Below are 15,058 nucleotides of genomic sequence, written 5' to 3' on the forward strand. Positions count from 1 at the left end.
TCTTGAGGTATGCCTCTACTGCTATGAACCTTCCCCTTAGCACAGCTTTTACAGTGTCCCATAGGTTTGGGGTTGTTGTGTTTTCATTTTCATTCGTTTCTATGCATTTTTTTATTTCTTCTGTGATTTGTTCATTATTCAGCAGCATGTTGTTCAGCCTCCAGATGTTGGAATTTTTAATAGATTTCCTCCTGTAATTGACATCTAATCTTACTGCATTGTGGTCAGAAAAGATACTTGGAATGATTTCAATTTTTTTGGATTTACCAAAGCTAGATTTATGGCTCAGGATGTGATCTATCCTGGAGAAGGTTCCATGTGCACTTGAGAAAAAGGTGAAATTCATTGTTTTGGGGTGAAATGTCTTGTAGATATCAATTAGTTCTAACTGGTCTATTGTATCATTTAAAGTTGTGTTTCCTTGTTAATTTTCTGTTTAGTTGATCTATCCATAGGTGTGAGTGGAGTGTTAAAGTCTCCCACTATTATTGTATTATCGTTAATTTCCCCTTTCATACTTGTTAGCATTTGTCTTACATATTGCGGTTTTCCTATGTTGGGTGCGTATATGTTTATAATTGTTATATCTTCTTCTTGGATTGATCCTTTGATCATTATGTAGTGTCCTTCTTTGTCTCTTTTCACAGCCTTTATTTTAAAGTCTATTTTATCTGATATGAGTATTGCTACTCATGCTTTCTTTTGGTCTCATTTGCGTGGATATCTTTTTCCAGCCCTTCTCTTTCAGTCTGTATGTGTCTCTTGTTTACAGGTGGGTCTCTTGTAGACAACATATATAGGGGTCTTGTTTTTGTATCCATTCAGCCAGTCTTTGTCTTTTGGTTGGGGCATTCAAACCATTTACATTGAAGGTTATTATTGATAAGTATGATCCCTTTGCCATTTACTTTGTTGTTTTTGGTTCGAGTTCACCTTTCTGTGTTTCCTGTCTGGAGAAGATCCTTTAGCATTTATTGGAGCTTTAGCTTGTCTGTAAAGCTTTTGATTTCTCCTTTCGTATTTGAATGAGATCCTTGCTGGGTACAGTAATCTGGGCTGTAGGTTTTTCTCTTTCATCACTTTAAGTATGTACTACCATTCCCTTCTGGCCTGAAGAGTTTCTATTGAAAGATCAGCTGTCATCCTTATGGGAATCCCCTTGAGTGTTATTTGTTGTTTTTCCCTTGCTGCTTTTAATATTTGTTCTTTGTGTTTGATCTTTGTTAATTTGATTAGTATGGTCTTGGGGTGTTTTGCATTGGGTTTATCCTATTTGGGACTCTCTGGGTTTCTTGGACTTGGGTGACTATTTCCTTCCCCATTTTAGGGAGGTTTTCAAGTATTATCTCCTCAAGTATTTTCTCATGGCCTTTCTTTTTGTCTTTTTCTTCTGGGACTCCTATGATTCAATGTTGGGGCATCTAACATTGTCCCAGAGGTCTCTGAGGTTGTCCTCATTTCTTTTAATTCTTTTTTCTTTTTTCCTCTCTGCTTCATTTATTTCTACCATTCTATCTTCTACCTCACATATCCTATCTTCTGCCTCTGTTATTCTACTGTTGGTTCCCTCCAGAATGTTTTTGATCTTATTTATTGCTTGGTAGGCTGCAGTCCATGGGGTCGCTAGGAGTCGGACACGACTGAGTGACTTCACTTTCACTTTTCACTTTCATGCATTGGAGAAGGAAATGGCAACCCACTCCAGTGTTCTTGCCTGGAGAATCACAGGGACTGGGGAGCCTGGTGGGCTGCCATCCATTGAGTCACACAGAGTCGGACACGACTGAAGCGACTTAGCAGCATTGCATTATTCATTATATATTGACTCTTTTCTATTTCCTCTAGGTCCTTGTTAAACCTTTCTTGTATCTTGTGAATCCTTGTCTCCAGGCTATATATCTGTAACTCCACTTTGATTTCAAGATTTTGGATCATTTTCACTATCATTACTTGGAATTCTTTATCATGTAGATTCCCTATCTCTTCCTCTTTTGTTTGGTTTGGTGGGCATTTATCATGTTCTTTTACCTGCTGAGTAAAGGATTTCTCTGCCTTTTCATCTTGTTTATATTGCTGTGTCTGGGGTGGCCTTTGCATATTCTGACAGTTTGTGGTTCCTCTTTATTGTGGAGGTTCTTCCCTGTGGGTGGGGTTGTACAGGTGGCTTGTCAAGGTTTCCTGGTTAGGGAAGCTTGTGTCAGTGTTCTGATGGGTGGAGCTGGATTTCTTCTCTCTGGGGTGCAATGAAGTGTCCAGTAGTGAGTTTTGCGATGTCAGTGGGTTTGGTGTGACTTTGAGCAGCCTGTATATTGCAGCTCAGGGCTATGTTCCTGTGTTGCTGCAGAATTTGCGTGGTATGTCTTGCTCTGGAACTTGTTGGCCCTTGGGTGGTGCTTGGTTTCAGTGTAGGTATGGAGGCTTTTGGATGAGCTCTTATCCACTAATGTTCCCTGGAGTCAGGAGTTCTCTGTTGTTCTCAGGTTTTGAACCTAAGCCTCCTGTCTCTGGTTTTCAGTCTTATTCTTAGAGTAGCCTCAAGACTTCTCCATCTCCTTTCAAAGACAATGGGCTGCCTTTCTGGGTACCTAATGTCTTCTGCCAGCATTCAGTAGTTGTTTTGTCAAATTTGCTCAGTGTTCAAATGTTCTTTCAATGAATTTGTGGGGGAGAAAGTGGTCTCCCCATCCTATCCCTCCATCATCTTAGGACCACCCCGAAAGTACATTATTTTTAACCAATCAGTTTAAAGGTAAAAATGATTTAACAACATCTTTATGGATCCTCTTGATCCTTGAAATAAGTTGCCACCATTTTTCCTGCCCCCTGGCTGTTTTAAATGGATCAGTTGGATGGGCTTAAGATTAGTGAAGTCACTCAGTCATGTCCGACTTTGTGACCCCATGGACTGTAGCCTACCAGACTCTTTGGTCCATGGGATTTTCCAGGCAAGAGTACAGGAGTGGGTTGCCATTTCCTTCTCCAGATTAATGATCACCAATTATTTTTCCCTCAGGTATATGGAACAGAAGTTAATTACTGCCCTTCCTTGCTGACTGCTTAGCAATTTCTACCTCAATTGGATGGAATCACTGACTCAATGGACATGAGTTTGAGCAAGCTCCAGGAGATGGTGAGGGATAGGAGACCGGGTGTGCACAGTCCATGGGGTCACAAAGAGTCAGCTGAGTGACTGAACAACAACAATGGACTGACTGCTTGTGTCTATCTGAAATTCAGGTAAAGCCCCAGCCCCCAAGGTACCTATATTTAGAGAGAGAGTTTTTATGAATGTAATTAAGTTATTAAGGTAAAATGTTCAGTTCAGTTCAATTCAGTCGCTCAGTCATGTCCAACTCTTGAGACCCCATGAATTGCAGCATGCCAGGCCTCCCTGTCCATCACCAACTCCCAAAGTTCACGCAGACTCACGTCCATCAAGTCAGTGATGTCATCCAGCCATCTCATCCTCTGTCATCCCTTTCTCCTCCTGCCCCCAATCCCTCCCAGCATCAGACTCTTTTCCAATGAGTCAACTCTTCGCATGAGGTAGCCAAAGTACTGGAGTTTCAGCTTTAGCATCATTCCTTCCAAAGAAATCCCAGGGCTGATCTCCTTCAGAATGGACTGGTTGGATCTCCTTGCAGTCCGAGGGACTCTCAAGAGTCTTCTCCAACACCACAGTTCAAAAGCATCAATTTTTTGGTGCTCAGCTTTCTTCACAGTCCAACTCTCATATCCATACATGACCACAGGAAAAACCATAGCCTTGACTAGATGGAACATTGTTGGCAAAGTAATGTCTCTGCTTTTCAATATGCTGTCTAGGTCGGTCATAACTTTTCTTCCAAAGAGTAAGCATCTTTTAATTTCATGGCTGCAGTCACCATCTGCAGTGATTTTGGAGCCCCCCAAAATAAAGTTTAACACTGTTTCCACTGTTTCCCCATCTATTTCCCATGAAGTGATGGGACCAGATGCCATGATCTTAGTTTTCTGAATGTTGAGCTTTAAGCCTACTTTTTCACTCTCCTCTTTCACTTTCATCAAGAGGCTTTTGAGTTCCTCTTCACTTTCTGCATAAGGGTAGTGTCATCTGCATATCTGAGGTTATTGATATTTCTCCCAGCAATCTTGATTCCAGCTTGTGTTTCTTCCAGCCCAGCCTTTCTCATGATGTACTCTGCATATAAGTTAAATAAACAGGGTGACAATATACAGCCTTGATGTACTCCTTTTCCTATTTGGAACCAGTCTGTTGTTCCATGTCTGGTTCTCACTGTTGCTTCCTGATCTGCATATATGTTTCTCAAGAGGCAAGGTCTGGTATTCCCATGTCTTTCAGAATTTTACACAGTTTCTTGTGATCCACACAGTCAAAGGCTTTGGCATAGTCAAGAAAGCAGAAATAGATGTCTCTCTGGAACTCTCTTGCTTTTTTGATGATCCAATAGATGTTGGCAATTTGATCTCTGGTTCCTCCTCCTTTCGAAAACCAGCTTGAACATCTGGAAGTTCACGGTTCATGTATTGCTGAAGCCTGGCTTGGAGAATTTTGAGCATTACTTTACTAGCATGTGAGATGAGTGCAAGTGTGCGGTAGTTTGAGCATTCTTTGGCATTGCCTTTCTTTGGGATTGGAATGAAAACTGGCCTTTTCCAGTCCTGTGGCCACTGCTGAGTTTTCCAAATTTGCTGGCATATTGAGTGCAGCACTTTCACAGCATCATAAGGTAAAATGAGGTCATTATTATAACCCAGGTGGCACAGTAATAAAGAATCTGCCTGCCAATGCAGGAGACAAAGGAGACAAGGGTTCCATCCCTGGGTCAGGAAGATCCCCTGGAGAAAGAAATAGCAACCCACTCCAATATTCTTGCCCGGAGAATTCCACAGACAAAGGAGCCTTACAGGCTACAGCCCATGGGATCACAAAAGAGTCAGATATGACTGAGCACACACACACACATGGGTGGAGCCTTCATCTGATGGGATTAGTGTCCTTAGGGAAAGACACTTGAGTGGAGAGAGCTCATAATCTTGAAAGGGACTATCTACAAGCCAGGAAGAGAGATCCCACCAGAAACCAATCCTGCCAGACTTTTGTCTGGAACTTCTAGCCTCCAGAAAATTTCTGATTTTTAGCCACCTAGCTTGTGGTATTTTGTGATGTCAGCTCTAGCAGAGTAATTCAATGGGGAAATCACAGATCATTATAGGAGCACCAAAGGGTTCATAGAGTCCTCCTAAGAGAAAATGAAATTTAATATTAGATCCCCAGAATGAGTATGAGTTAGCAAGTCAAAAGGAGAGATGGTAGAGGGGCTGGGGGACAGTGTTGTGTGGAAATGTTTCCCAGGCAAACAGAGAAGCACCTGCAGAGAGCAAGACACATTCACAGTCCACCCTAAGTGGGAGGGGTGCAGTCGAGAAAGGACTAGCAGGACACAGTCACACAGGTCTTTTATAAACGTTTGTAAGAAGTTGGATTTTACTCACAGATCATAAAAATGCTATTGCATTCCTAATATCATAAAAATTAACAATAACTGGAATCTTTTGTTCTATGTAAAACAATTTGCAATCTGGAAGGAAATTTCACTTTTGCAGTTTTTCAATCATTTGCTCAGTACCACATGGTTGGCCTTCAGTGACATTTGTTTAATAAATGATGGATTTAGGCCTTTTTTGAGGATATCATGATGCTCATCTTACCATTGAATATACCCATGGTTCCAAATCAAAAGGTTTTTTTAATGACCTCTTACCAACATGATAAGGGGGTCTTTCTCTAAAGAGATTCATGTTAAAACTCTGCCCTAAAATTCAGCCTTACAATTAGTCAGGTTGCCACCTAAAATTCAGCCCTTGCGTTATCAGACCAGTCAAACAGTATTGGATTTGTAAAAGTCAGGTTTTAACCATCCACTCTGGCCTCCAGAACAATTCTGTGTATTCTTGCTCCTTCTGTAAGCTGCCGATCCTTGGATAAGTGTGACCATTACAGTTTTACATTTCTCATCCTTCTGGAAAACAATAGCTAAAACATCAGAGTATAAAATAATGTTTTGTTCTGGGGTCTGCCAAGCGTGTCAGGTCAAATTCTCCTTTATTGGCCTTCAAATTGTTTTTTGAACTCCCCTAATAATATTGTACCACATTTGGTCTTTGGGAAAACAGGCTTTGAAAACAAGTGTTGATGGACCCTGACTGCCTGCTCTTTAGCATGGGAGACAGGTACACTCTCATCTTGGGGTCCTTGGTCCTCCTCCAGTCCTTCCACAGCACGGTGAATTCACAAATGCTAGGAGTCCACTGCCTGCTAGATACACCTTAGTCTCAGCATTTGGGAAAGATGGCTAGCTCTCAGAAATCTTGAAAATATTGTTTTCATATTGCCCATTTTTTTAATATGTATCTGGTCCATAGGAAGAAGCTCAATATGATAAAACTAAGAATCAGAGCTATGAGATGAGGAACATCACAACCCAAGCCTCAAGTCAAAAATGTGAGCAAACCCCTAGTCCCACCTGGCACCACTGCTGACCGGACTGGCAGTAAGAAGTCATTTGGAGGAAAGGTGTTTCCGTGATCAGTAATCTTTGAACATGCTATTCAGAAATACCAGGCTTATATCTCAACAAGAGTCTTCCTGAGAAAGCAAGGAGATATCCAAATTGCTTCAGAAACAGCTGTCATTCAACCCTGATGAAATGCTAGAGAAAGATTGGTGAGGGCAGCTCTCCTGAATTCTTCAGCATTCTGTGTGAAGATGGCTCTGGCCAAGTCACTGGGTCCACTTCACATAGAAATGGTGTTACCTACCTTCCCTCCCTGAGTAAACGACTCTCACCTCAGCACAGGGTTCTCTCTGCTGGAATTCTGATGGTGCTCTTTCTTTTGGAGCAGCTACCAGCCTTGCCATGAAATTAAAAGACGCTTACTCCTTGGAAAGAAAGTTATGACCAACCTAGATGGTATATTAAATAGCAGAGACATTACTGTGCCAACAAAGATCCGTCTAGTCAAGGCTATGGTTTTTCCAGTGGTCAGGTATGGATGTGAGAGCTGGACTGTGAAGAAAGCTGAGTGCCGAAGAATTGATGCTTTTGAACTGTGGTGTTGGAGAAGACTCTTGAGAGTCCCTTGGGCTGCAAGGAGATCCAACCAGTCCATTCTAAAAGAGAATGGGTGTTCTTTGGAAGGAATGATGCTAAAGCTGAAACTCCAGTACTTTGGCCTCCTCATGCAAAGATTGACTCATTGGAAAAGACTCTGATGCTGGGACGGATTGGGGGCAGGAGGAGAAGGGGACGACAGAGGATAAGATGGCTGGATGGCATCACCGACTCAATGGACATGAGTTTGAGTGAACTCTGGGAGTTGGTGATGGACAGGGAGGCCTGGCATGCTGCAATTCATGGGGTCGCAAAGAGTCGTACATGACTGAGCAACTGAACTGAACTGAACTGAACTGAACCAGCCTAGCCACCACCAGTCAAGGACAGAATCTCTACTGGCCACCTTTTCATTATCACTCATCCTTGTCTGCTAGTCTGTCTTGGGTCAGGCTCTCTGGAAACATACCCTGAGATGAGATTCGCACTCAGGTTTATTTGAGGATGCAGTTAGGACTGACGCATCCACAGGAGTGAAGGATGGAAGTGATGGGAAAGGATATGTGGTAGAGGAAGGCGACGCATTGGGAGATGGTCACACAGGGGTCCGTCCTACAGAGACCACTGAAGCTAGCATGGTCCCTCAGAGATGTCCCAGTTGAGGCAAGGAGGCCAGGGCTTTGGATTTCTAAATTGGCAGGTTCTTAGAGCAGGAGTGCTCCAGGAAGGGGTCATGGTCTCAGGCAAGGTAGTTCCAGCAGACAAAAGTGATTCCTGGGGAGGAACTCAGCTGTGAGCCTTCAGCAGCAGCACCCCCAGAATCTGGGGCCCTGGTGCTGGAAGGGGCACATGGGCGGGGACCCACAGCATTCACTACACTCTCTCACCTGACAATCTGAAGGGCAGCAAGGGGCATATGGGTGGGGACCCACAGCATTCATTACAGTCTCTCACCTGACAATCTGAAGGGCAGCAAGTGGTGGAGGGGGTCTGGCTTAGGGTGATGAAGTCATGTTTTCTCCCCTCTGCATTTCGATGGGCATCCCCTGTTCATTCTTCTTCCCTCCTAAACTCCGGTGGTACATTAGGGAAATGCCCCAAGGGGGTCTTGTTTCAACTTCTTCAAAGTATCAGACTAAGGCAGGCAGCTTAGGCCAAGGGGCTTGCGGTTTTAAGTTCTGCAGTGCTTAGTGAAGTAAAGTCACTCAGTCGTGTCCGACTCTTTGCAACCCCATGGACTATAGCCTACAAGGCTCCTCTGTCCCTGGAATTTTCCAGGCAAGAGTACTGGAGTGGGTTGCCATTTCCTTCTCCAGGGGATCTTCCCCACCCAGGGATCGAACCCAGGTATCCCACATTGAAGGCAGACACTTTACCATCTGAGCCACCAGGGAAATCTCTAAGTACTTAGATAGGTTTAAATATATTATGTAATGTTTTTTACAAACTTCTAATGCTTCTAATTTCTCTTGCTAGCTTTTAACTGCAAAATGCACAGGACTTCAGCTACATTCTGGTCCAATCAATTTTTGTCCACCATCCAAGAAGCCTTACAGACATTGTTTCTATGGGAAAATGTATATTGAGTTCCAGCTACTCAGTTCAAAAGAAGTCTTGGAACATTGCCCAGGTGGAGAATGCCACCCAGGTAGTGGCTGAAATGAGCACGCCGCAATTGTCAAACCCTTCAAACACACAGAGGGAGACCAACCAGCCCATTAAAAGCCAGAGTTGCTCAGACTGGGGCTGGAGGGCCAAAGTATTGTTCTCGTCAATTTCTCCCCAACAAATAAATGCAGTAACACGCATTCCAAGACAAGGGAGGCTGACTCAGGAGTTCGCTCACTGTCAAGGAATCGCACTTGATCACTGGGACAAGCACACCTTGTCCAAGCAGCTCAACTGTCATTACCAGTGTGGTCTAGTCCCTGCTCCCTCATCTCCAGCACTCTCCCGGTCCCCTGCGAAGGGGACCAGCTCTGAGACAGGATGCGGGCTGCAGAGGCAGCTGGGGAAGGCGGCAGCCTCCACCTGCGACTTGCTCCCTATGGGCTGGGCACTTGAAATGTCCCTTAACTCTCCTTGGCTCTTTTACCTGTGAAACTGCAAACAGCTTTTTCCAGAAAGACTCAATGTTCATTCACTAATCAGAGAAAAACCCGCCCTCAAAGGAGACACAGAACTCAGCACAGTCTCTGAGGAGTGCCTTTCTTTCTTCCTCAATGTGTGGGTGCCTGCTAAGTCACTTCATGATTCTTTGCGAACCTAGGGACTGTAGTCCGCCAGGCTCCCCTGTCCAGGGATTCTCTAGGTGAGAACAGTGGAGTGGGTTGCAGTGCCCTCCTCCAGGGGATCTTCCTGGGGATCCTCCTCCAGGGAATCTTCCTGGACTCGGGGGTTGAACCTGCATCTCTTATGTTTCCTGCATTGGCAGGTGGGTTCTTTACCATGAGTGCCACCTGGGAAGCCCTTCCTCCTCAAAGAGGGTCAAGATTTCTGCGGTTGGAAGCCCTCTGATTCCTTTGAGCAGTGTTCACAATTGCAGGTGCTCAGCAGGCAAGGCAGCACCATGAAGGAAAGCAGAATTGGGAGATGCTCCCAGAGCAAAGATGCAGGCTAAATAAGTACCATTCATCACCTCCCAACAGTCAAGGAGTTTCAGATCCTGTCAATTCATCCCATGTGAGGGAGATGATGTGATTTACAAGTTCAAGTGCCCCAGTGGTTTGATTTGCATAAGCAAAGACTTTGGGGGCATGGAAACAAAGGATCAGTGTGCAGGACACGAGTATATTAGCATAGAGCATTCTGATTTCCAGACAGCCCAGGCCAGGCAGAAAACCCCCACCCTCCCCATGCACGCTGAATTTACAGAATTTGACAATTTCTCATCTACGGTAAGGAGAGAGGGTAGGGAGTTGGGGTGTGGAATGAGGTTTGTGGAAAGCCTCTCTTTTTAAGCACAATAATTAGTCTTCCCTCCCTTCTCCCACCACCTCTTTCTCTTCTGACGTTCATTCCAAGGCAGAAATACTCCACCTGATAAAACTGGGAGAGGCGGTCATCACCATTTCAAACACTGGAAAGCACAGGTGGGAGCTCTACCCTCTTCAGTACACACAGACACACATACACACACACACACATGTATTTATTTGTATCCTGTTTTATCATTCATTCATGGAATGTTGATTCTGCTGTGCTGTGTTTAGTCACTCAGTTGTGCCTGACTCTTGGAGACCTCGTGGACAGTAGCCCGCCAGGCTCCTCTGTCCATGGGGATTCTCCAGGCAAGAATATTGGAGAGGGTCGGTTAGGAAACTTGGAGTCTTGGGTTTAGTCCTGACTTTGCCACATTTGCTCTCTGGGCAGGTCACCTGTGTCCTCTGCATCCGAGTTTTCTCCTTTCTAAAATAGAGATGGACCAGAAAACCTCTAGGCTTCCTTCCATCCCTAACATGAAAGAAATGAGTAAGACAGCCCAGTGCATGGTCATAGCAGACAGGCTCGACCACTGGCCTGTGAGGGCTGAAGACCACGGGGAGTGTCCCAGAAACTCCACCTTAAGCTTGCTGTCACCTGTCACTGTAAGAGTGTGTCACCTACCCTCCCTGAGCCAGTCTCTACTCCTTTGAAAGAAGACTGTCGACAAATGTGTCTTAGGGCTGTTGGGTGAGTTAAATATAGTACTTCTATGTGAAAAGCACTTTGCAAATTATAAATGCAATACACTGTTACTAATATGTTAACTCAGATGAAATTGAAATTCCAAGTACTAACAGCAGGATGTTGTGAAGCAGCCCTTTAATCCATTGGTTTTCAGGGGAGTGGAGTTGGGAGTGATTTTACCCCCCAGAAGACATTTGGAGGGTCATAGAGACCATTTTTTTTTTTTTTGGTTACACCCAGGGACAGAGGACAGAGTCTGTTGGCATCTGCAGGATAGTGGCCAGAGGTACTGTTAAATGAGCGTGGACCACCAACACTTAGATCCCAAAAGGGCCATGACAGTGCTCCAGCCAAAAGCAGTTTCCCTGAGAGATTTCATCACCAAGCTCTTAGCTGTAAGATTTCAGATGAAGCTTGTCTTATAACCAAAACGCACCATACTTGGAAGGGCAGAAAAATCATGAGCATGAAAATAACTCTGTAAAGGATGTACTTTTTTACTGGGGTCGGGGGAAGAGAGTCAAATCTCTGAAACACATTTATTATGTGTAATTTGGCAACAGGAGTTATAGAAAGAATATATGCAGATTGTACAAGGCATCAGTTAGACTGTGGGCTGAACTCTTTGAGTTAGAATGTATTCCATCCTGTGCAAAAGAGTCACTCATTCTCTCTGGAAATCTGCCAATCTAAAGGTCTGCTGTGACAGACAATGTAAGGGTTTAAAATACTTGCTTTAATTGATATTTTTTTCAGTTACTGTTTAAAAAAATGTTTGGTCACTCGCCAGGTGTTAAGAATTTGAAGGGAGAGTAGTTCCACTGAATGTCTGTTGAGCATTTGTGCTGGAAACACTGTTTTCAACCCAGGCTGAACAGGGAACGTGATTCTGTTGGATCTTTAGTGGGTTGATAGTTTTAGTCTCCAACTGGTTCAACACCTCAGATGGAGAAAAATAAATTCTGAAACCAGAAACTTTTATTTCACATTTAAATAGCAATATTTTTGTCCCAAAGGAAAAAAAATATAACTTTAAACACATTTGAATTATTTCTCACCATAATGACTTAAGGAGGATGGTACCATAAATGCAGGGAAAAAAATTATAAGGAATAAAAAAGCTTTGAAAATGAGATTAGAACTCACAACTTTTAAGTTATTGAAGCTAATACCAACAATTCTGAAAACACAATAGTTACCCTCTCTACACCTACTCCTTAAACTTGACATTTTTGTGTTCCATGTTACTCCAATATGTTCTCTGAAAGGTTTTTTGGGTTTGTTTTTTTTTTTTGAATCACAGTTACTGGTAGATGAGGGTGTTGCGGTGCTGACCCATTCCCTCTTGACCTGACATGATTAGACCAGATTTGAGGCCTTGGGCCTGGTGTTAAGGTCTCTGACTCCTGACACTTTGACGGAGCTGAGAGTTCTTTCTTTTCCCTCTTGAAATTGCGTGGGCCCTGGCACGGACCCTGTCCACTGAGATGAAGGGCCTGGCAGTGAAATTGAGTAGTGGAGGTGAAGCCCTTGTGGAACACACAGCAGAAGCTTCATGGCTTTGAGGCGAATGGAGGTCACTGCTCCTGGGAGCTCGGTGAGGAGGCACTGGCCACACCTTAGGAAGCCCTGGTTCCGTAGTGCGTCGACCACTGTGGGCTCTTCACGAGGAGGCGGCTGATTAACGTATATGCAGGTAACACTCCAGAGTTTTCCTGTGTCTGAATATAAACTTGGCCCTTTTGAAATGGCATGAAATTGTCAAGTCACTGGGGTGCCATTTTTTAAATTCCTTCTACAATGAACTAAGTGGCACCTCCCAAGATTTACCCCATGTTCAAAAATTGTTCTTATAATTAAAGGATAGAATCTCCTGATAAAACTCTATAATTTAGGTCCCAGAAGAATCCAACTATTGGGGGCTTGCTTTTGTCCCTGTTCTTCCCCTAGGACCTAGGTGAACTCTGAAACTCTCTAATTAGCAGTTGATGATAAAAACTTTGTGAAAAAGCATTATTCTACTATTTCCTAACACGCATGCACACATACACATTTTCTTTGTAGAACTCACTTTTGAGGTTTCTGGTTAAAGACAACCCCAGCTTCAAAAAGGCCTTTTGGTTTGAGGCAGCAAGAGAAGAGCTCAGGAGGTACCTCTCAGAACAGTCAGATTGTTTTCATTCAAGACCGAGTATGGGAACGGCTGAAGGCGGAGGGAAGGAGGTTTATTCTCCACTGACGTGTGGATGTTCAAAGTGAAGACCTTCTCAGTGCTGCCTAGGTTGGGAAATAAGTGAAGTGAATGTGTTAGTCACTCAGTTCAGTTCAGTCGCTCAGTGGTGTCCAACTCTTTGCGACCCCAAGAATCTCAGCACGCCAGGCCTCCCTGTCCATCACCAACTCCCGGAGTTCACTCAGACTTACATCCATCGATTCAGTGATGCCATCCAGCTATCTCATCCTCTGTCGTCCCCTTCTCCTCCTGCCCCCAATCCCTCCCAGCATCAGACTCTTTTCCAATGAGTCAACTCTTTGCATGAGGTGGCCAAAGGACTGGAGTTTCAGCTTTAGCATCATTCCTTCCAAAGAAATCCCAGGGCTGATCTCCTTCAGAATGGACTGGTTGGATCTCCTTGCAGTCCAAGGGACTCTCAAGAGTCTTCTCCAACACCACAGTTCAAAAGCATCAATTCTTCGGCACTCAGCCTTCTTCACAGTCCAACTCTCACATCCATACATGACCACAGGAAAAACCATAGCCTTGACTAGACAGACCTTTGTTGGCAAAGTAATGTCTCTGCTTTTGAATATGCTATCTAGGTTGGTCATAACTTTCCTTCCAAGGAGTAAGTATCTTTTAATTTCATGGCTGCAGTCACCATCTGCAGTGATTTTGGAGCCCAGAAAAATAAAGTCTGACACTGTTTCCTCTGTTTCCCCATCTAGTTCCCATGAAGTGATGGGACCGGATGCCATGATCTTCGTTTTCTGAATGTTGAGCTTTAAGCCAACTTTTTCACTCTCCACTTTCACTTTGATCAAGAGGCTTTTGAGTTCCTCTTCACTTTCTGCCATAAGGGTGGTGTCATCTGCTTATCTGAGGTGATTGATATTTCTCCCGGCAATCTTGATTCCAGCTTGTGTTTCTTCCAGCCCAGCCTTTCTCATGATGTACTCTGCATATAAGTTAAATAAACAGGGTGACAATATACAGCCTTGACGTACTCCTTTTCCTATTTGGAACCAGTCTGTTGTTCCATGTCCAGTTCTCACTGTTGCTTCCTGATCTGCATACAAATTTCTCAAGAGGCAGGTCAGGTGGTCTGGTGTTCCCATGTCTTTCAGAATTTTCCACAGTTTATTGTGATCCACACAGTCAAAGGCTTTGGCATATTCAATAAAGCAGAAATAGATGTTTTTCTGGAACTCTCTTGCTTTTTCCATGATCCAGCAGATGTTGGCAATTTGATCTCTGGTTCCTCTGCCTTTTCTAAAACCAGCTTGAACATCAAGAAGTTCACGGTTCACATATTGCTGAAGCCTGGCTTGGAGAATTTGGACCATTACTTTACTAGCGTGTGAGATGAGTGCAATTGTGTGGTAGTTTGAGCATTCTTTGGCATTGCCTTTCTTTGGGATTGGAATGAAAACTGACCTTTTCCAGTCCTGTGGCCACTGCTGAGTTTTCCAAATTTGCTGGCATATTGAGTGCAGCACTTTCACAGCATCATCTTTTAGAATTTGAAATAGCTCAACTGGAATTCCATCACCGTCACTAGCTTTGTTCGTAGTGATGTTTTCTAAGTTAGGGGATCTTAAAAAAGCAGGGAGGAACTTTCCCTGAGAAAGCAGTACCATCCCTGGTAGGGCCACCTACACAGGCTAGTTTTGTTAGCACAATTGGAACAGAAGCACCTCAGAACCAAGCCTCTGGGAGAACAATCACCTAGAATAACAAAGAGATACAGGGAGAAAACTCATCTTAGTGAAAATGATGTTTATTCAAAAATACTTCCAGAGGCTATCACACTTCAAAGAGTAAAGATACTTTTTTCTTTCTGTAACAAGGAAATTGAGCCAATCACACTGTTAGAGCAGTAGTGGCAAAGGAGGCTCGGCCAGACCTAAGAGGCAGGCAGGAACGTATAAGACCCTTAGGTGCAGTTCGTGGTCTCTGCTGGAGAGTGAGGGATTCTGGGAAAAGAGGTGCAGCAAGCATCCCTACAGTGTCTGCCTCAGAACAGTAAGACAACGTCCTGAGATCAGAGCACACC

The 15,058-nt window shown here is 43.9% G+C and overlaps 1 long non-coding RNA gene across 1 annotated transcript; it reads left to right on the forward strand.

Annotated features, from left to right (window-relative positions):
• Positions 1-3,019: 3,019 nt before the first annotated feature.
• Positions 3,020-8,938, forward strand: LOC123328923. The gene is made up of 2 exons (XR_006543924.2): positions 3,020-3,237; positions 8,592-8,938. It is a non-coding gene; the product is annotated as an uncharacterized LOC123328923 (long non-coding RNA).
• The last annotated feature ends 6,120 nt before the right edge of the window (positions 8,939-15,058 follow it).

This window comes from Bubalus bubalis, chromosome 13 (assembly GCF_019923935.1).
Source record: "Bubalus bubalis isolate 160015118507 breed Murrah chromosome 13, NDDB_SH_1, whole genome shotgun sequence".
Classification (NCBI taxonomy): domain Eukaryota; kingdom Metazoa; phylum Chordata; class Mammalia; order Artiodactyla; family Bovidae; genus Bubalus; species Bubalus bubalis.